Source organism: Diabrotica undecimpunctata, chromosome 1 (assembly GCF_040954645.1).
Source record: "Diabrotica undecimpunctata isolate CICGRU chromosome 1, icDiaUnde3, whole genome shotgun sequence".
NCBI classification, from domain to species: Eukaryota; Metazoa; Arthropoda; class Insecta; order Coleoptera; family Chrysomelidae; genus Diabrotica; species Diabrotica undecimpunctata.
The window spans coordinates 203,972,106-203,994,316 of record NC_092803.1 but is presented as its reverse complement, the minus strand read 5'-3'; positions in this window follow the sequence as shown (position 1 = coordinate 203,994,316).

The following is a 22,211-nucleotide window of genomic DNA, read 5'->3' as shown; positions in this document are numbered from 1 at the left end:
TAGTTGACAAAATGGCGGAAAGGCGAAACATCACAGTCTTTAGACTTCCCACCCTACCACTGCGAAATAAATCCAATTGAACTCATTTGGGCACAAATCAAAAGTTATGTGGCTAGAAAAAATACGTCATATAAAATACAAGCTGTACGTGAATTGTTATACGAGTCTTTATAACATATTACAAAACAAAACTGGAAAGATGCAGTAAGACATGTAATAGAAGAAGAACAAAAAATGAGGGATCTTGATAACATAATTGATGCGACCGTAGAGATTATTAACCTAATTATTAACCCTCAAGACGACTCGGATTCCGAAGTTGATCCTATTTATTTTGAATTTGAATAGTTTTCTAATCGTAATTATTTAAGGTAAGTAATAGTAGTTGTCAGACATATGGCCACTAAAACGGGTTAAGGAGACATATATTTATTTTATACCTAAAATTTAGCAAAGTGTTTAACATTATGGAGAACACCGGTGCAGTTTACCGTGTCTTTTACTACAACGAAAGGTTTTCTGCGAACTCCGTTTAGAGGTGTAAATTGGTTGAATATACTGTATACCATATTGTTTAGAAATCAATGTTGTCCTGTCGATGATCTCAAAAGCCCTTTCTTAATCACGAAATACACCAACTACGTACTTATTTTTTATCTAAATTACTCTTTATGTGATATAATGTAACTTCTAGCGCAGATTCACAAGAGAATTGTTTTCGAAAACCTGATTCTTTGTTAATTAAAACTTTATTTTTTGTTATATGTTCCAATAATTGTTAGGGCGAATGGATTTAGTGTCCGCAGTCATAAAAACCCAAACAAACAACAATAATTGTTCATAAATAGCAATTTTTAATAGTTTTTCTAGAGGAGGTAAAGTGCTGATTGGTCGAAATTCTTCAACTTTAATAGCACTGGGTTATTTTTTTTATAGGGGCGATAGTATTTATTTTTATTACATTTGGAATTCTACCCATAGTAAGCGATGTAATAATTAAATTCAGCATAACGTTCCTAATGGTTTTAAAAATTTTCTTTACCATTCTGCAATTTAATGTTTCACGTAACAAGAATTTATTATCTAAATTGCCAACAATTTTTCGCTGACAGATGACCAAGTCATCTTTATACAAGACAACTCTCCATAGAGTGATATGGAACAACACAATCAAAGAAAATAAAAAAAAAACGATTTTTCGATAAGAACAGAGGAAATATGGATCAAAACAAAAGTAGAATGCTCAATTACAAAATAGTTGGAAAACAGAGTCTTGCGCTGGTACGGGCATGTACAAAGAATGCCAGAGCACAGGTGGCCGAAAAGAATATTAGACTGGTACCTGCCGGGAAGAAGACGCAGAGGAAGACCTGCTACAAGATGGAAAACGTACATAGGAAATAATATGATAGATAGAGACCTCACAGAAGGTGACTGGGAAAATAGAGTGCTGTGGAGGACAACACCGGCAAACTCATAATGGGAAAAGCCGAACAAGAAGAAGCGGAATCCTACTGAGGTCCAAATTTTAAGATATGACTAGTTAGTAACATATATATGGAATAATATAGAATTCAAAAACCAACAAGGCTAAAAAAGAATGAATACACTACTAACATACAAAGATGAAATGATTTAACCCAACTTAAATTTTTAAATACTGTCTCTGCAACATTTTGTTCTCCTGTCAATGTCAATAAATTCCCCGGTTATTACAATTAGGTGCTGCCACTCCACCTGCTGTTAGAACGATTTCCTTTCTTCGTGATAAAAATCAGAACAAGTTGTTTTAAAAACCAGAAAATTAGTTGCTTGTCACATAAAATAAGGCGAATAAAAAGCGTGGTTGTTTCGCCGGCGACACATCTGCCCAGATAGTTATAATTATACCACTATAATGCAAACCAGTATGTGTAAATTGTACCAATTCCGGAATACTCATAACTTTCCTCCTGCTATTTTATTACGACTTATTACGCAATTTAATGACGGTCGTTAAGTTGGCCAAACATTTGCAGCTTGTCAGGTAATGACTCGTCACAATGATATTACATCAAGGTAATAATTACTTTTTATAAGGCATTTGAGGAATTTTGTTACACTCATTATTCTATTATACCGTCACAGTTTATTGTCTTAGACAGGTCATGGTGGTTATAGGTGGTGGCAGTCATAAACAGACAATAAAACAGCCCTCTATGATGGTGGTACTCTTTATGTGGGAAAAATATGCATTATTCTATATTAAGATCTACAATCGTTAAATGATTTAAGGAGACAATCTAGAAGATCGGTTACAAAAACAGGAGTTTACGTTTTCCTAATCACGATATATCGACAATATTTTGCAGCAATACCTTCGATTTTAAATATTATGTTTATACGAGTTTAATAAGTCACAATTGATTGTAATGAAATCGTTTCCATAAAAGATTATTTTAAAATTGTGCTAAAAATATAACCAAAAGCTTGTATAGCAGTTATGTTTTTTAAAACTGATGGGTGACCTACTCAGCTTCAATCTTGTTGACAAATACTCATGGTTTTAGTTGAAAAATTTTGAGTTTGGTGTTTGCGCCCTCAAAATATCAAACTATCTGATTATTTTGTGTCTTTGTGTATTATTTATTTGTTTATTAAGCGTTTGTGTGTTTGTGTGCTTATGTGTTATTTTTTTATGCATTGTGTTTTGTATATCCTCCTCGGTCTCAAAAAATTTTTTGTTTTTTAATTTCAATTTGTCAAGAAAAGAAACAAAAACAAAAATAAATTCTTTTTATGGAGGCCATCTATAAAATTCAATGTCTCCTATGGGCGACATTACGTTTTAAGATAATCAAAAATTTTCAAAAGCAATTTGTGTTTTATAAGTAACACAGCCATAATTTTCTATGACCACATGGAAAATAAATACACAACATTAGCTATATAATTGACTAAGTAATAAAATATGATACCAAATAAGTGGTAGATAACGTACTGGTATCATTTTATTTACAACCTTGGTGCTGTTTTGGTTTTCTTGGAGGCAGAGGAACACCTGACATGTAAAACATCTAATTCTCGCTAAGTTGGCTGAACAAGGTATTCGGCATCTATTTCTTTAGCTGGTGTCGGGATTTCTGGTAAATGCAAAGTGTGCTTTTTAAGGAGCGAGTCTAGAGGGTGAGATACCCTGGGTTCCTTTCGAGGAGGGGTCAAGGAACATTCATAATCTTTATCACTATCTTAGGAGCTCTGCTGATTACCATGGGTCAGGAATTATGCATAGTCTCCTTCAAAACTGAGGAGATCCATAATATATTTTCTGTGAGTTCCTTAAAGTCGCTGATTCGATATTCGATCCATGATGCTGAAATTGCAAGTCAAAACATATGTATGAGAACTTTGACTGTTCATTTCGTAGTTCACACAGAGGTCCTGTAATAAATTATCATTCGTTTTAAGGAGTCAATGATTTCTATATTGAAATTGTAGACCTTAACTACCAGAAGCTTGTTGACTTCAACAAATCTCTTTTGTATTTTGCACCATCGACTTTTTTGTAGACTTATCGACAGTTTGGGTTGACTTTAAAACTAAGGCTTTCTTGTCTATTTTACACGATACGGGAATAATACCACAAGAGTGGCTGAAGTCAGCATTTATAACCCTAAAATCCCTAAAAAACAAGCAGAAAAAGAGTGCTCTGATTATCGAACACTGAGCCTCATGAGCCATACTTTAAAAGTACTGCTGAAAGTAATACATAAGAGAATATACGAAAGGCTAGAGGAGGATATTAGCGAGACGCAGTTCGAGTTCCGAAATGGCATGGGTACTCGCGAAGGACTATTTGCCATCAACTTATTGATTCAGCGATGTCGGGATGTAAACGTTGATCTACACTTGGGCTTTGTTGACTACGAAAAAGCTTTCGATAAAGTAAGACATGAAAAACTAATATCAATATTTATGAACAAGCGCATTTACAGTAAAATCATAAATATAGTGCAAACATTATATTGGAACCAAAGTGCCATAGTTCAAATTGATGGCCAATACTCAGAAGAAATGAAGATTTGTAGAGGAGTTAGACAGGGATGTGTTTTATCGCCACTTTTGTTTAACTTATATTCTGAAGAAATTTTCCAAAACACGCTCAATAATATCAAAACGGGAGTTATCGTTAACGGAAAATGAATTAACAACTTACGATATGCACACGACACTGTGATCATAGCAACGAGTATAGAAGATCTACACCATCTTATCGAAAGCTTAAGTATGAATAGTGCTGAGATGGGAATTACTATAAACGCTAAAACAAATGTAGTACATGCTAATTAAAAAAAGACCACAAAATATACATCACCTATTGACAATCAATGGTAACGTGATAGAACAAGTAGAAAAATATCAGTACTTAGGAACTTTGATCAATGAATCCAATGATCATACTGCAGAAATAAACAGGCGAATAGAGATTGCCAGATCAGCATTTATACGAATGAAGCCACTCCTAACGTGCAAAAATCTAAATTTGGAGATCAGACTACGTACCATTTGCTGTTATATATTTTCAATATTATTATATGGAGGTGAGACTTGGACATTAAAAAAATGTAATTCAAAAATTCTTGGCACAATAATTAATCACACAAACGATTTTGAGACTCATAATACAGGGAAAGATTCAAGGAAGAAAATCTGTTGGCCGAAGGTAGAACTCATGGTTGAAGAATCTACGTGATTAATATCAATGCAGATCGATTGATTTGTTTAGAGCATCAAGTTAAAAAAATATATAGCCATTATGATTGCCAACCTACGTAGGGAGACGGCACTCTAAGAAGAAGTATAAATATTTTTATTACTCAAGTTATTTTGATTAGATTTGTCTCGATGGAATGCCGAAAGTAATAATGCCTTCCATTTCGATTTTCTCCTTGGCTATGCATGGCGGAAACGATGTTTATAATTGACGAAACGCACACGAAGAAAAACTTGTCAATATTAATAGTTGAAATTGAAAGAACACTAATTATTGGAACGTGTTCCCCAACAGGAAACATTCACCAGTAATTGCACCTTCGGAAAAAGTAACTATGTGCTTCGAATGCATTTAAAACGAGAATTTGTCTTCGTTATAATTATCGAAGAACGTTTTTGGAAAAATGTCTAATTATAAGAAATATTATTGTTTTTTGCTATAACTGTTTAACTGTAAACTAATGTTTCACAAATTTTTGCTCAGTCGATGGCTGCCATGTAAAGAAATGCAACTTCAAATGGCAATTAAACTCATTAATTACGAGTTTTATATTATGTAACAGCCATAACAAAATACCAAACAGCAATAGTGAACAAAATTATGAAACAAAAATCAACAAAAATAAAATACTAGAAGAATGGAGAACTGGCAAAACAAACCTGTTATTAAAAAACAACGATAAAAAACGATCAAAAAACTTTCGAAATATCAATAACATAGCAAAACATCAAAACAAAATAACATCAATATTATTATTTTTTTGTCTAATTTTGTTATAGTCATTTATATTAATATTTCACTTTTTTATGAAAGCGCAACATTCGTTACAAAATGGATAATTTTTCAGTAGGAATAGTTTAGGCGAGGAAAAGAAGCGCTAAAAAGCACTTAACCTACCAATTTTCTGCAGTAAGATGAATCGCTATGCAACTTTTTGCATTTGATTGAGGAAAGTGTCAGAAACGTTAGTAAACAAAATTGATGATGGTAAAATGAAAATTGCATTTTGTTTATAAGGAAAATACATTTACATATAATCAAAGAAGACACAGAGAAATTAAAAAAAATTGCAACTCCAAAGATATCGACACGAATGAGTTCTATTTTCTTACTCGAAGTTTTTCGGGAACTCTGAATAGGAATATGATAAGGACGATGGTTCTCGAGTTACCTGGTGCCCAGGGTGGACCTCGCCTCATGAAGTTTTATGTTATTTTTATTCGAAATCAGTCAAAACTCATTACTCAAGAGTTTTTGTGTTTGTAAAACACGAATATTACGACGACGATGGTCTTTATCTGGTGCCCAGGGGGATCTCATCTCCTGGAGTTTCATGATAATTTTATCCTAAATCAGTTGACAGTCATTTATATTCAAGAAAGCATATTTTAACTCTTATTTGATACCACAGTTTTTATAAAAATCCGAAATAGCAAATTAACTTACTTATTAAATAATTAAAAATACTTCAGGAGGCTAGATCCACATTGGACACCAGATACTTTGGAGATCATCGCCGTCGTAATATGTGTGCTCGGCAACTCTAAGCTCAGTCAAGTTTTGACTAATTTTGAATAAAAATAATGTAAAAATTCAAAAGACGAGGTTCACTCTGGGCACCAGGTAGCTCGAGGATCATCTCCGTCATAATATTCGTGTTCAGCCACCTCGAAATTTACTCTAATCCTCTTGTACCACGGCTTCTTTCAGTCTTTTACAATTGCTAAAAGCGTAATGCCATTTATTCAAAGTCTACTATTTTACCCTTGTTAGCTGATAGAAGTGGCCTTTTACTTATTAATAATTGCTTATCACAATCGACAGTTATGAATAGAGCTCGGATTTCTAGACAAAAAAATTTAAGAAAAAGGCGCCTACATATATTATGCAATTATGGGTAGCATAAATGCAATCATTTAAAAAAGTAAAATATACATAACTTTATTTTGTAGTTCACTCTGTATACGAATATGTGTTAATGATTTTTGTTAAACTTAATTTGAAAACTAGAACATATTTTTTTTATTTACATCATTTTGGCATCAACCTCTGGGATTATTAGTGACATATAAACGTATACATGAAATAATTGACTTAGAATTGGAATCAGAAATATGTTTTATTGTCACTGAAAATGATTGAACAATTTTATGGACAAAGCTAAAAAAAAATCAGTCAAAAAGTACAAAAAGTATAAAAAGTATAAAACAAAAACAAATATAATAAAAAAACAAAACAATACAATTTTAAATTAGTAAAATGATTGTATCACTTACATAATTTGTACAGACAACAACAAATGAGTTCAATGACTGGTCGGGTATGTTCTAAACGAAGTCGTGTAAGAACTACTTGATCAGACCTGTTGGACATTTGACATTTCCACGGTTTTACATATGTTTTGACTTCGCGAAGTTTTGGAGTTGAACTGTCCCACTGGTTTTGCCATACATTTTCAGCACTCACTTTAACAAATGATTTTAAGTCATTTAACACTACATTTCTCACCTCACTCTCGGTTTCACTGTTTCTTGCTTGTTGGGCAATACGGTCAGCTTCTTCGTTCCCCTGAAGTTGAATGTGCGAAGGAATCCATAGAAATTGTATCAGTGAATGTTGTATCTAGTTGGATTGTGAGGACTAGAATTACCGGAAATGCATATATGTGAGAGTTAAATGCATCCTTCTATATTTAAGTGGTGCCTCTCCAGTTTCTGCTCTCAAACTTTCTGTTGGGATGGTCCGGAATGTGGCTATTTTTAATGCCGTAGTTTGAATAACGTCTAGGTAATACAGTACAGATTCCTTGGCAGATGCATGTACTATGGAATTGTAGTCTATTTTAGATCTTATTGGGATTTTATAAACATGGATTAAGCAGTTATAGTCCGCTCCATAGTTTCTATTAGAGAGGGTTTTTATAATACTGATTTCATTTTGGCACGTTTTTTTAATCTACAATATATGTTTATTCCATGATAAAGATAATAAAGATCATTTCTATAAACCTAATGTCATCAGCGTAAGTTAAAATTTGGTTATATAATTTTAGCTGTAGTTTAATTGGATCATGTTTCTTTGGAAATAACAAGCACTTTGATTTGCTGAGTGAAAACTGAAATCCTATTTTCTTCGACCAGTTTTCGAGTTCGTGAAGTGCGGTTTGTAAGTGACGCTGCACTGAGAATATATTTTTCCCTAAAGATATTAACACCAGATTATCTGCGTATAATCTACCACGAACCAAGCTAGATTTTGATGGTATAATATTGTTCATGGCAATTAAAAATAGCGTTGCACTTATTACAGATTCTTTGAAGATATGCAGTGGCTAACTCTTACCTGAAAATTCTGTTGATTAAGAAACTTTGAAATTTATTTAATACTATCTCTAAAATTCCATGTATGAAGTGTTCTGATAATATCATAACGCCATGCTGTATCAAATGCTTTGGTAATATCGGTAATAGTTCGGTTTTGTCAAAATCCACTTTGCTCGTTTACCAGGAGGTGACTTTCTTCTAACATCCATAGCAATCTTTTGTTAACTATTTTTTCCATAACTTTGGACATTAGTGAGTGAGATGAGTCTATATGAGAAAATTTCAGTTCGTGCACTGTTAGGTTTGAGAATAGGTATAATTATTGAGTTGCTTCCGGAAGTTGGAAAGATATTTTTTAACCATATTCTATTGAAAATTTTTAGAAAAACAGATTTAGCGTTGTCTAGCATTTTTTCCAAGAATCTTAAAAGTATATTATCATGCCCAGGAGTAGAAAGGTCTATGTTCAGCAGTGGACTCTAAACCGCTAACGATGATAATGATATATCATGAAGGAATTTTCGACCAATGTCCCACTAAAAATTCACCCTGTATATAGTCATTTTGGGTTTAAAATTTGACACTATATTAGCAATAAATCCTTTTTTAATATAGCATTGTGCGAATTAATGTGAACAGAGATCGAAATTCAGTTTTCATAAGTTGGCACACCTGCTATGCCTATTCTGTCAACTGTTTTGTCAAAAAAACCAAATATCCTCAAAACATTATTAGTATATTATTCAAAACACGTGCTTTGTGTTTTATATCATTATTATATTTTGTTGTATCTCAGGCTATGTGCAAGTTGGTGTTATTTTCATTGATTTAACTGTGCAATAAGGTTTAACTTTTTAATATGGATATCACTTCTAGGAAAAGAGAAAGGATCATAACACTTAGTGAGCATACACCAATGACTCAAAGGGACATTGTAAAGGAGTATTGCGTAAGTTTGGGCGCAGTAAACAAAAATAATTAAACAAAAAAAGAAACAGGGTCAGTTGAAGTGCAGCGGAAAGGAAAATGTGGAAGAAAACGGAAGACTACTCCTCGAGATGAAGCCTTCCTTTTGCGCGATAGCAAACTTTATCCCAGAAAAACAAGTTATGACATCCAGCAAGATTTAGAAAAGGCTGGAATACAAATTCACGACTCAACAGTGTGCAGACGTCTCTTAGAAGGAGGGAGAAGAGCCGTGAGACCGCAGAAGAAACAACTTCTGACAGCGCCTATGATGAAAAAAATACTAAATTGGGCAAAAAAATACGCTCATTGGAGTGCAGAAGATTGGAGAAAAGTGTTATTTTCTGATGAGACCCACTTCCTAGTGCAAGGCCAGCGATCAAAATTCGTACAAAAGGCAGCCAATGAGTCACTTTCAGCTAGCCATATTAACCAAACAGTTAAACATCCCATCAAATAAATGTTCTGGGGCTATTTTTCATACTCAGGAAATGGCACTCTTATTGCTATTGAAGGTATGATGAACAGTGAAAAGTACAAAGCCATGCTAGGGCAACGCTTAGCTATAGAGCTTGACAAAGTTCAGGCCTAAGGGACTGCAATTTTTTAACAAGATTCAGCTCCGTGCCATGTATCGAAGGTTATGATGAAATACTTCAAGGATAATAATATTACCCTTCTTGATTGGCCTGGGAATTCACCTGACCTTAATCCTATTGAAAATTTGTGGGCAATATGTAAGGCTAAACTGCAAAAATTTGACTTTACGACAAAAACAAAAATGGTGGAAACAGTGATTAAGGTGTCGTTTAGAGATGAAGCAATCACAAACAATTGCAAAAAACTTGTGGATTCCATGCCTAGAAGACTCTAGGAAGACATAGAAGTAAAAGGGGGACATATTAAATACTAATTAATGAAAAAATCTCATGTAAGTGTACCTAAATTTACCTTTGGCCTAAATAAATCATATTTACAAATTAATTCTGTTTGTTCACATTAATTTGCACAATACTGTAAATAACAATGCTCTTATTAATAAAAATTGAAGAACATTTTGGCGCTTTTTAAAATATTTCAAGGTAACTTCTTTTGGACGCTCAATGTATTATTTTTAACAGTAATATATAATCACTACAATTTGCAAATGTTTTTGTGATAAAATTATCATAAATCATAGTAGGTATCTATATATTTTATTGCTACTGTTACTTATTGTATATGTGTCAATAATCGAGTAATTGAGATACATTAATCTAAAAAAAAATAAATGGAAATAAAAAAAGGTTCGGTGTATAAAGTCTCAGTTATGCATTCCAAAAATGCTGGAGCGGGTTTGACAAAAAAGCTATTATTTGAAAGATTGTGGTCAGGTAAAGGAAAGATTGGTAGGTAGAAAATTTAATTTCCCGAAGTATGCCAAACACGCTAACGCCCCCCAATTAGTATTAACGCACATATATTTTAATTTGGAGGCGAATATTTTAATTTCGAGAATGGATTGTAAGTTGGATCTAGATTACAGGGTACGTAGGTAGCAATAACAAGCCGAACCAAGAACAACGACAACAAGAGAGAGAGTAAGCACCAGCTATTGGTTTCGAACGGCGGTGCCGTTGCAGACAGCCCCGAGATTTAGGCCAGGTCCTTAAGAGTGTCACCCGAAAAAGCTCAGTCTATTTCAGAAGTGTCAACATTAAGCATTTATTACATTTAATTTAAATCTCAACATGTTTCACATAATTATGTATTTTATATGATCAGAAAGACATACCCAAGAGAACACTGGAGAACAATTAAAAAAAAAACATGTTAAGTTTGATTTTTGAGCTGTTTTATTCAGTATTAAGTATTCAGGCATGCTGGTTTACACTATAATTGGTTTTCTCTATTTTTTCAATTTTTTTTTTAAACTAGAAGCACATTGCTTCTTTATTCATTAACTAGCCTTTTTCGATAAGTGAGATTTGATCAGAAAAAATTTAATGATTTAGTACGAGATATAAGGCGTTTTAAAAAAGCTGTCTTATAAAAGGATTAAGTCTGCCTGAGAGAAACTTGCTCGAAACAAGAGCCAAGGTACTCTATTTTCGATCAAGAGAATGTTAATTTCTACACTACTTTCGAAATGATGGTGGATTTGTGTATTACCATAATGTACTGCCTATAGTACATTAATAGTCTATAATGCAACTAAATATCTACTGTTTATCGATAGCCCAAAAAGGAGTTTGAAGTGTGTTCTGCTCCACAATAGAAATTTATTTGGTTTATTTATAATATGACCTTCAGTTCGTTTGTGTGAAAAATATGAAGATAAAGAAAGTTATTGATATATTTTAATATATCATCCACCATTAACACTGTATCATTTGTGTATAAATTAAATGTTGTGCTTCCTTCTTAGATTGCAACGTGGTAGTACAAATTATCCCTGCTTTTTGTGTATGTGGTGTAACAGAGCTCGTGAGAAACATTAGGGACAATGGAATTGGACATATTTCCACCTCTACATATAAATTTGGATCTCATCTAACAATTTGTTCAAACTTTGCCAATTAAAGGAGACTATTTCAAGTATTTCATTTCGGCATTTCCTAGCCTGTCATTTGAAAAACTAAAGGCGGGTGTTTGATGGACCACAGATTCTTAAAAATGAATATTTCACCTGAACAATGCCAGAAATTAAAAAAATGCTTGGCTGGCTTTCACAAAAATTGTTACAGACTTTTTTGGAAATATACGAACACAGAATTACGCTGAAATTATCCAGCAAAGTGTTTTAAATTGCTGGATTGTAACAACATGAGCAATAAACTTAATTTTTTATTTAGCCATCCTACTGATTTTTCGGAAAATCTTAGTGCAGTCAGTGATGAGTGGAATGAACGATTCTATCAAAAATTTGAAGGCCATGGAGGTACAGTATCATGGTAGATGGGATGTAAATATATTTTCTATCTGTTACTGGAGCATCAAATAAGAATTTCATCAGGTTCAACAATTTTTGTTGTAATATTCAATTACCGTTCGTAGCTTAAACAATTATTTGTATAAACACAATTAAACTTGCAGAAAATGCTTTTTGACTTTATTTTCTTTTATATGCCTACCTTAATTTGTATAAATTTTAGTGGTATTCTTTATCCTCAAAATTTTAGATAATAGTAAAATATGCGATTATTTTTAAATTAAGAGGCCAAAAGTTAGTTAAAAACAAGTCGCAGATTTAAGAAAACGAAATTTCTGTTTCAGCAGATCTCCAATAAAAACCGCAGAAACGACCTCAGTAATCGGGTACACCATGACCACCATAGACTTGACAATAGACATAAATGGTCGCAAGCTCAACCCAATAAAGTTATACATTGCATCACAAAGAGACCTTCTGAATTTGACCTACTACGTGAGACCTGGTGCATATGTAACCGCAGCAGAACTTAAAGTGGTCGATGTGCTTATAGGTTGCGCAAATGAGGTAAGCGGCGGTGAGGTCCAATCCATCAAGCATCCAACGGAGACTGCCACCAGCGGGCCTATGAGGATAGTCGCCAATATCTTCTGTGTGTAAAACTCAAAACAGTACCGAAAAGGAAAGAACAATCATACGACCTACGTATGCTGAAAGACCTTGATACGAGGATGAGAGTCCAAGCCACGTTAAACGAGCTAGTGATTGCAATTAGAGACTAATCGAACGAAAAACAAACATATTACAGAAATAGTGCAGAATGTAAAGGATAAACACTTAAAGACAGATAGATCAATGAAGAAAAAGTCATGGACGACAGATAAGATCCTGAAACTAATGGACGAGAGAAGAGAAGCCAAAAATGACCCAGGTAAATATAAAACCAGAAATATATTAATAAGAACGAAAAATCATCAGAGCAGCGAAAGAAAAAGAAGCAAGGGAAAGATGCGAAGAAATTAAGACTCTTCAGTTAAACTACGATAGTCACAATGAACATAGGAAAATTAAAGAACTCACAGGGGGACTAAGATGAAGGCAGAAAGGAAATATAACTGATTCTGACGGAAACATCATCTTGGATACACAGAGTAAAATAAGAACGTGGAAAGAATATCTTGAAAACATATTTGAAGACCAAAGAGATAACACCTTTGAGCTAGAAGAAGAGGTAAATGATGGACCAAAAATATTACAGCAGGAATTTATCTCTCCTCAATAACACAGTTAAAGGATGGCAAAGCGGCAGGCGCTGATAATATACACGCAGAACTACTCAAACTAATGGACAACGAATTAATAGCAATAATCGCAAAGATATTAAACAACATATACAACTCTGGAGAAATACCAACAGAATGGCTAAAATCTGAGTTTATAGCACTTTCAAAAAATGCAAAAATTACCGTACTATAAGCCTCATAAGTTATCTTCTAAAATTGTTCCTAAAGGTAATTCGTAAAAGAATCTACAAGCTGTGTGAAAGTCAAATTTCCCACAAACAGTTCGGGTTCACAAATGCTGTTGGTACTAGAGAGGCTTTGTTCTCAGTACAAGTCTTATTCCAGAGATGCAGAGACGTCAACTGAACAAATAATTGGAAGTTACCGGCTAAACAACATCAGATATGCATATGAAACCATAGTATTTGCGGACAATTTAGAAGACCTACAAAATCACGAATTACAGTCAACAATATGGACTCAATACATATAAACGTTAAGAAGACAAAGCTTATGATAATTAGCAAGAAAAAATTAACAGAAGATCAACTCAACAAATAAACAATAGACCAACAACCAGGAGATTAGAGCATGCATCTGAAAAGCTAGATTCACCTTCAATCGGATGGGGGCCTTCTTCAAGAGTCACAACCTCTCTCTTGATACAAAAGTAAGAATGCTGTGATGGAAACTGGAAGCATTTGAGATGTGGCTATATCTGAGAATGCTTAAGATCCCGTGGACTGACCGAGTTACATATGAGGAGGCCTCAGAAGAAGGAATAAGAACCGAGAGGTACTGACCTCCATCAAATCTCGAAAGTTCCAGTTTTTCTGACATAGTATGCGAAATGAATCCAGATATACTCCTTCAAGCCATCCTGCAAGGAAAAATATTTGGAAAACGAGGTTCAGGAAGAAGAAAAACAAACCTCAGAATCTGGTTTAATACAACATCTGTGCAGCTTTTCCGCGCTGCTGTAAATAAGATAAAGATTGCCATGATGATCGCCAAAATTTGTAACGGATAGGCACATTAAGAAGAAGAAGAAGAAGAATCCATAATACGAGAGGTGAAACTATCGGAACATGAATTTCACTCTCTAAGTCTTCAACGAGCCACATTCCAGAACCCGAAACATCCTAAAAAGTTCCTGTTCATTCTACGAAAACTTGAGTTTGCAAACCCAAAATTAATAACTTTAATCACCGTTACTCGTACTGAAAACCTGCATCGACTAACTTTCGGAAGAATACGCAAATTTGCTTTGAAGCCACTCCAGTGGCATATTGCACTCTCATCACCTAATTCCCGGGGAGAGCGCGATTAGTTTTTGCGGTTTCCTAATCTCATTGCACATTGAACTATTATATAACAACTATGAATACAAAATCAATTTACTAACAAAAAGGCTTTAGTTTATATTTTTTGTCTTAAACTAAAAAACTATGGTTTTACATCTGCTAAAACGTATGCTATACTTCAAATCCACACACAACATCCTGTAATGGACTTTTCAGGTCTCTCTTTGTACATAACTAAACTCGCTTTCACATATCAAATAGCACACATGACTTAATCCAAATTTTAATAAAGACCCTCTCCAACTTGCTTATTGAACATTGGACACATAGTTAAACCTCAGTCGAGTTCCAATTTCAGTTGTGTTTACTTTAACTTATTACTCTTCCATTCTCGCACTTTCCGTCTCTTACTGTTACTCTACCAGTTTTTCTCTTCGACTTCTCTTTCGGCCCTTTTACCACCTTCACCAGTGTTATAGAGTCAACTGACTTTAGTTAAAAAAATCTAGTCCATTTAATATGAGTTTATTTTGGAAGAAATCGTAAGAATAATTAACAACGGCCTTTAGAGAAGTAAGTTAAAGAAAGCAAAAAATTTTTAAGATGCTTTTTAGAAGAGATATACGAGACACTGGATAGATACGCTTTTGGGATATTTTTGCGCGTAATGAGTCCTGGCCTAAAACTCGCGGAGAAGAGATCGGCCTGTAAGGTAGAAACCAGCATCACCGGTGGTAATAAGTGATATCAGTAGCCGGTGCGTCTAATGACCGGTCGCTGTATATCCAAAACAACAAAACAAACCGAGCAGAGAGCACTGCATTTATCGGATCATGGTGGGCGTGTGCACAGTAGCCGCTCAGTAGCCGCTACGATGACGACGACGACGACGGCGGAGTCTGTTCGAGTACGCGATCGGAATTTGAATTTTCAAATCCTCTTCAAAGTGCTACTGCTGAGCCAAAGAGAGGACAACAACGCCATCGCCAAACCCGTCGCGGCCGTCAATGATGATGACGACGGCAGCGCCAGGAAGCCCTAATGGCTTACACGTGATCTGGAATCGGGAGTGAACGATGCCTGTTGTACTTTTTGAATCGAAATTTCGTCGACGTCCTAATGGCCGAACATATTATTGCCCACGATTGCGAATGCGAAACAATTAATAACCAACCTTTTCTTAATGCCTTTCACAATAATCGTAATATCTGAAAGTGACTACGAAGCAGAATCAATTAAATGCGCCATTAAATGAGCCAGAGTGGTATAAGTCATACTTAACTCATTTTCAGAAAATTTGACATTTGACAAAATTTAACAAATCAACAAAACTTCTATGAGTAATAAAAATAATTTAAAAAATTTTAATAAAAAATCCTTTATAAAAAGTTATATAAAAAGCATGGAAATATTTTTCTAAAAAGAAGGGCTAAATCCCAGAACGTTTTCGGAATTAATACTCCATCTCCAGTGCTGCTACTTTAGGTATATATACGAGCCCGTTCCCATATCAGTTGGCTCACCTATGGAATTTGCAGTTTTTAGGTCAATTACCATAAACAAATTATACTCTGCATGTTTTTATAAATTCCCATATATTAGAAACATTACCCTTATGGTTTTTTATATATTTTCAACAATATAAAAAATTCACCTTGGCTATGCATTCACTTATGTCAAAATACGTTGATTTTTTCATAATTACGTTAAATCCAGAGGTAGCTATGAAAAAATGACATCAAAACAATAATATTGTCAGTTAATGTCAAATGTATTTTGTAAGATTGTAAAGCTTTTTGCCGCTTGTGGATTGTACAATGGGTCGAGGTAAAATTATCCATGAAAAAATTTGATCAATCATTATTAGATTTTTTAATTCTCGAAAATCCAATTTGGAAATCGCGAATATGTTGCAATTGTCATGCTATAGTGTAAAAAATATAGTCAGAAGATATAAAACTACAGGTTCGGTCGTCACAAAATCTAGAAATGTACGAAAAAGTAAAATACCCGAAGCAGATCGAAGGGCATTAAGACGCATTATAGTGAAAAATCGACGAGCACAGAGGCCCACAAATTAGGATTTGGTACTTACCAAAGTTTTATAATTTATATTATAATTTTTATATATTATAATTTATAAAGTGACGTAAATGTAACAACAGGTCCACAAGGCCTATTGTGCACTGTAAATAAATAAATGATAACTAAAATTATCAGAATACATTATTTAAATTATAAAATGTAAACATTAACTCAAAACTAACAAAAAATAAAAGACGAAAATGTTAAAACAATCAAGAATGAGCCAGAAATTTAACTATTACTTTGAAAAGACAGGTACCTAAAATATGATCAACACACAGACATATCTATCTCCCCAGATTTATAGGCAGATTCTATCAAGGGTCCGCATCTCAGGCAACATTGCACACAGCTGATCTTCAGGAACTGAGATATCGTCGGTAAGTTCAGTACTGTCAAGTATACCATCATGGTTTTTCCTGGCCAATAGCGTCGCTGAGCATGAGGTTGTCTTAGATATTTTGCTTGTTTCTGTATGATTCCCAAGTAAAAAACTGGTGTCCTCTCACCTGATCTGTACATCTTCTATCAGGATTGCGTCCTAAATATGGACAGAAATGTCCAGATTAAACAGCTATCCATCTCGATGATGAACCAAGGGCTTCATTTCCGCTGAGCACCATTAAACAGTCTTCCAAGTTTTTGGCGATTTTTTGTGCCTATGGATTCTCTTCTAGTGGACTGCTGAACACTGTTGCTACATGTGAGATAGAGACTCCTCTTCTTCTAGTTCTATGATCGATATTTATCGTAGGATAGCATGTTGGCTAACATATTGGCTATCATGGCTTTACTGAGTAGTTCTAAATAAAGACGTAATTGTTTTTCTGTACAATTGTCTTAAGTTTTAAGCCATGACGTTCTTCTTCTGCCAGGATCACTTTTGGACCACACTAGAAGGTGTGTAATTCTTCTAGGATTGATACATACTAGAGATACCATGAGATAAAATATAATAATATGAAAAATAACATTGAAATCTATAAAACACTAATAAGAATAGTCTTAATATACAGAACAGAAACGTGGATACTTACACAGAATCAGCAGAAATTCCTTAAGCGTTTTGATCAATTATTGCGATGAAAGCTATATAAAGGAATAAAAGAGTGAGGATTGAGGCGCGAGCGTTACAAATTTCAGTTGTATGTAAGTTTTGTAAAGCCTGACGTAGTGAACTTTATTACGATTGCACGTCTTGGATAAATAGGGCATGTGATCAAGCGAGATGAAGATACGACACTCAGAAAAGTTTTCGACCAAAGAAAGTCAGTAGAACAAACCAGATAAAAACCGAAACTTAGGTACTAGGGTAACTAAAAGAATGACATAAAATTTATTAAAGTTTAAGAAAGGAGTAGAGTTGTCACAGACAGAGGAATCGAGTATTGTTACAAAGAACGAGGTCATAATGAGGTATAACGCTAATGATAACGTAGACGAACTTATGTAAGAATGTTTATTATAACACCACAAATGTTATATTGAATATATACCATGGGAGTGAAATCAAAGATAACAAATAAATTAGTGGCATGGTGACCAAATGTGTAACAAAAAATTGCCATCCTCCTATTAAGTAAGATGCAAAGACTTGCTTGCCTTGGAATTACAGTTGTTCTGAGGGACACATTAACAGCAGCTATGGATGCCCTAGTTGACCTTACTCCTCTACTAGTAGATATCAATGGGAGGGGAGAATGTGATATTAGAGACTAAAATTTGGAGACATTTACTTAGATATTTCGCTGTATAATGAGATACAAAAGCTAATATATATTTTGTGGAGTCCCATAATGTGACCGAAGTATTCCAGTTTGCATATTTTTATTATATTAATCAGTTCTGTTGCTTTGTTACGCCATCTGACAACGTTTTTCTGACTCTGTTGGCCCAACTTTTCTTTAGTAGTATTATCTATCTTTTTTAGTATTAGTATACACCAGCAAAAATATCTTTTTGTTGTATTTATATACTATGAGAAAGCTTTCGACAAAGTTAAACATAACATTCTCATGGAATGTCTAAAGAGAAAAGGACTCGACAAAAATGACACTAACATAGTGTAAAATCTCTATTGGAACCAACAGGTTGTGGTAACATTAGAGGGAAATAGCACGGATGCGCAACAGATAAGTAGAGGAGTGAGACAGGGCTGTGCACTTTCAGCAATAATATTTAATATATATTCAGAAGAGTTATTTACGCAAGCACTTGAAAACTGTACAGAAGGGATCAAGATAAATGGAAAATATAAATAACATCCGTTATGCTGACGATACAGTCATTATTGCTGAAAGTGAGACAGACCTGCAGACGTTACTAAACATAATTTGTGATACTGGGAACAGTTTGGTTTAACAATAAACATAAGGAAAACAAAAACTATGGTTATCAGTAAGAGGGGCAAATTCATTACAAGGGTCCAGATAAAAAATAAAGATATTGAGCAAGTGGACAAAATAAAATACTTGGGAGTCTGGATTACGAAAGATCTGAATCCAAAATCAGAAATTCGCTTAAGAATAGAACAGTCAAGAGCAGCCTTTTTGAAGATGACAAAATTTCTGAGTAACCAAAGACTCAATCTGCAAATCCGATATCGGATGGTAAAATATTATATCCACTGTATTCTTCTTTATGGTGTCGAAGCCTGGACTGTTAGTGTTGACTTAATAAAAAAACTGATAGCTTTTGAGATGTAGCTTTTTAGGAGAATGTTGAAGATACCATGGACCGATTATATTACGAACGAAATGGTGTTGCACAAAATAGGAAGAGACAGAGAACTTTTGACCACCCTTAAAAGGCGAAAGACAGCATATTTGGGGCACTTAGAAATGATAAGTACGAGTTGTTGCAGCTGATTATGAAGGGTAAAATCAAAGGAAAAAGGGGTCCTGGTAGACGACAAATATACTGGCTGAAAAACATTCGCGAAAGGACCGGGTTAAACACAAAGACACTCTTAAGAAAAGCAGAAGATAGAGACGAATTTGCAATGGTTATAGCCAATCTTCATTAGTGGAGACGGCACTAGAAGAAGAAGAAGGTAGTATTAGTGTGTATAACCAAATCACAAATGCATCCAAACATTTAAGAATTGCTTCACTTAGGCTTACATAGTAGTACTAGAAAAAAGTAACAATATGTCATTCAAAATGGAAGGTCAATACTAAAATTGTGGCTGTGAAGAAAGTTTCTTATTTTTAAGCGTGCTGCCTAGTTTTGATATATTTGGCTTTTAATTTTTATGGTTGGACCCCAGCTCCGATCGCTATTACTACCGAGATACACGAGTTTCTTTAGTCTGTTTAGTGCTGGATTTCCAACTATAATTCCCTTATCCTGTATGTAATTTGAATTATTTGTAAATTAAGTTTTAATCAATAGTTCCATACTAATCAGATACTACAAAGATTTAATCGAGGATACTAAAAACTGCCATTTTATTTTTTATAGAAATGTCAAGCATTTTATTAGCGTCTTCTTCGATAACGTGGTGAAAATCAATAAAGTTCTCAGTGTTCCAATGACAATAGTAAATAAACATCGATGTGCATTAGCTTAAAATAAAAAAGTGTCCGTGGTCGTTCACTTTACGTAAACACCAACAATTTCTTCTCGAATCAGATACCGTCGAACTAACAGTAATAACCAATACTATTAAATGAAGAAAGAATGAAAATAAAGAATTTAAAATGGACCACAAAATTGTCAAACTGGTTAGATAATATAAGTGATATGTGTTGCCTAAGGTACTACGAGTAGAACCGGCTTTCTTGATGGTTTCAGCACCCATGCTTAGGGGACTCGAAATAGCCCAGGTAAACAGAATGAGTTGTCTCAATGGGTTTCAAACTGGGGAATTCGGAAAAAAGTGTGCAGACGCTGAGTAAATTGTGTTTCAAGAGAATCGACGAAGTTGTTTAAATACCGCCAGTTAGGACATTTAAATATATAATTTAAGTGAACATGCGAAGCTTTATACGACTTTTTATTGCGATTCCGTGTAATTATGTCACCTTTTACGTTAACCGAAATGAAAAAACTACGAAAAAGTTTGTTTTATGTGAAATCAGGATCTTTAATGATTTCATCGTTAAATAATAGACGAAGCAAAAAATTAGTATCTCAAATGACCGCAAAAAAAAACTAGAAAAACTAATCTTTAACGATTTGCCTAATCGGTTTTATTTTTGTTAATACAACGTAAAAATGTTATAAATAAACTTACGAGAAATATCATATACTTCCCACCAGTGGATATAAGAATTTCAAAATAATTTTTAATACTGGAAAGATAACCTAAAAAATTGTATCATTGAATTAACATAACCTCAAATTTATATGTTAACTTTCCATTGGCAAATGTTTTTAACAAAAAACTAAACAACACATTGTTTTCTTGGTCAGATTAGATTGATTAAATAACCTGTTAATATACGGCAAACATTGGTAGCACAAAGTTTTATTTCCAAAAAGAAGAGGTTCTGAAACTGTTTGTTTTGTGGAACCTTTAAGATATGTTTAATATGTATTGTGGATTTTTGGTCATGTTTTTGCAGACCAAACAATCGCATCTATAAAATATTATGTAAAAGCAATAATTTTTATGTTGGAGAAACCGCAAGACCACTAAATGTCAGGATTAAAGAGCATGAATCATACATTACAAAGAGTGACTTCGACAAATCTGATATATGCAAACATGTATGGGACAATAAATTCAGATTACAATGGAACGATGTATTAATCAAGGAAGCAAGAGCTTATCTTACCTAACAAAAAAAATGTGTAACAAAAGCATCAACAGATTAATGCGCTGGTTTAATACCAAAGTTAGATATTTGTTCCCTATTCAAGTGTCGCCCTTCTTTTTCTTGCGTGATTTTTGTTTTTAAAGTTGGTATACTTAGATCATTCCCATATTCTCCTCATTATCAGTGGTTTTGTCATACAGAAAGCAAATCTACAACAGCTAGTCAATATAGATTAGAGCAGAGCTTAAATTACAACTGAAAAGGACTGCTAATCTCTTTAACTCATTAAAGAACCCTGAAGGGTTGGAAATATTACTAATAGAACAGTACTGAACAAAGTTTCCCAAAAACTAAAGCGTGAAATAAAGCGTTTTCAAAGTTTTAATTGGAAAATCTAAGTGAACTAGGCACTGATTAGACCAAAGATTGTTGGACAAGCAGCAAAGATTCGCAGATTATCTAAAAAGCACATATTTATATCGAGAGGAACTTCAAGCTTAAATTAAAATAATCGTTGATAGAACAACAATAAGCAATTTTACTTCCAAAAAACTGAATAAATTAAGAAAAGCACCTGGCTTTGAACTCATTTCAGATGAAGTCTTGAAGCAGCAGCCAAAGCAAAAATTTTAAAAATTACTTATCTCTTTAAGGCCTCATATAAACTAAAATATATCTCGAAGCTCCAAAAAGTGCTAGAAGTGGTCAAGATGACCAAATCTGTCAAACCACCATACGAGTTATTGTCGTATAGATCTATATTATACTATAATGACTATCGGACAATTGCATTAATGAGCCACGCATTGAAAACCTCCCTAAA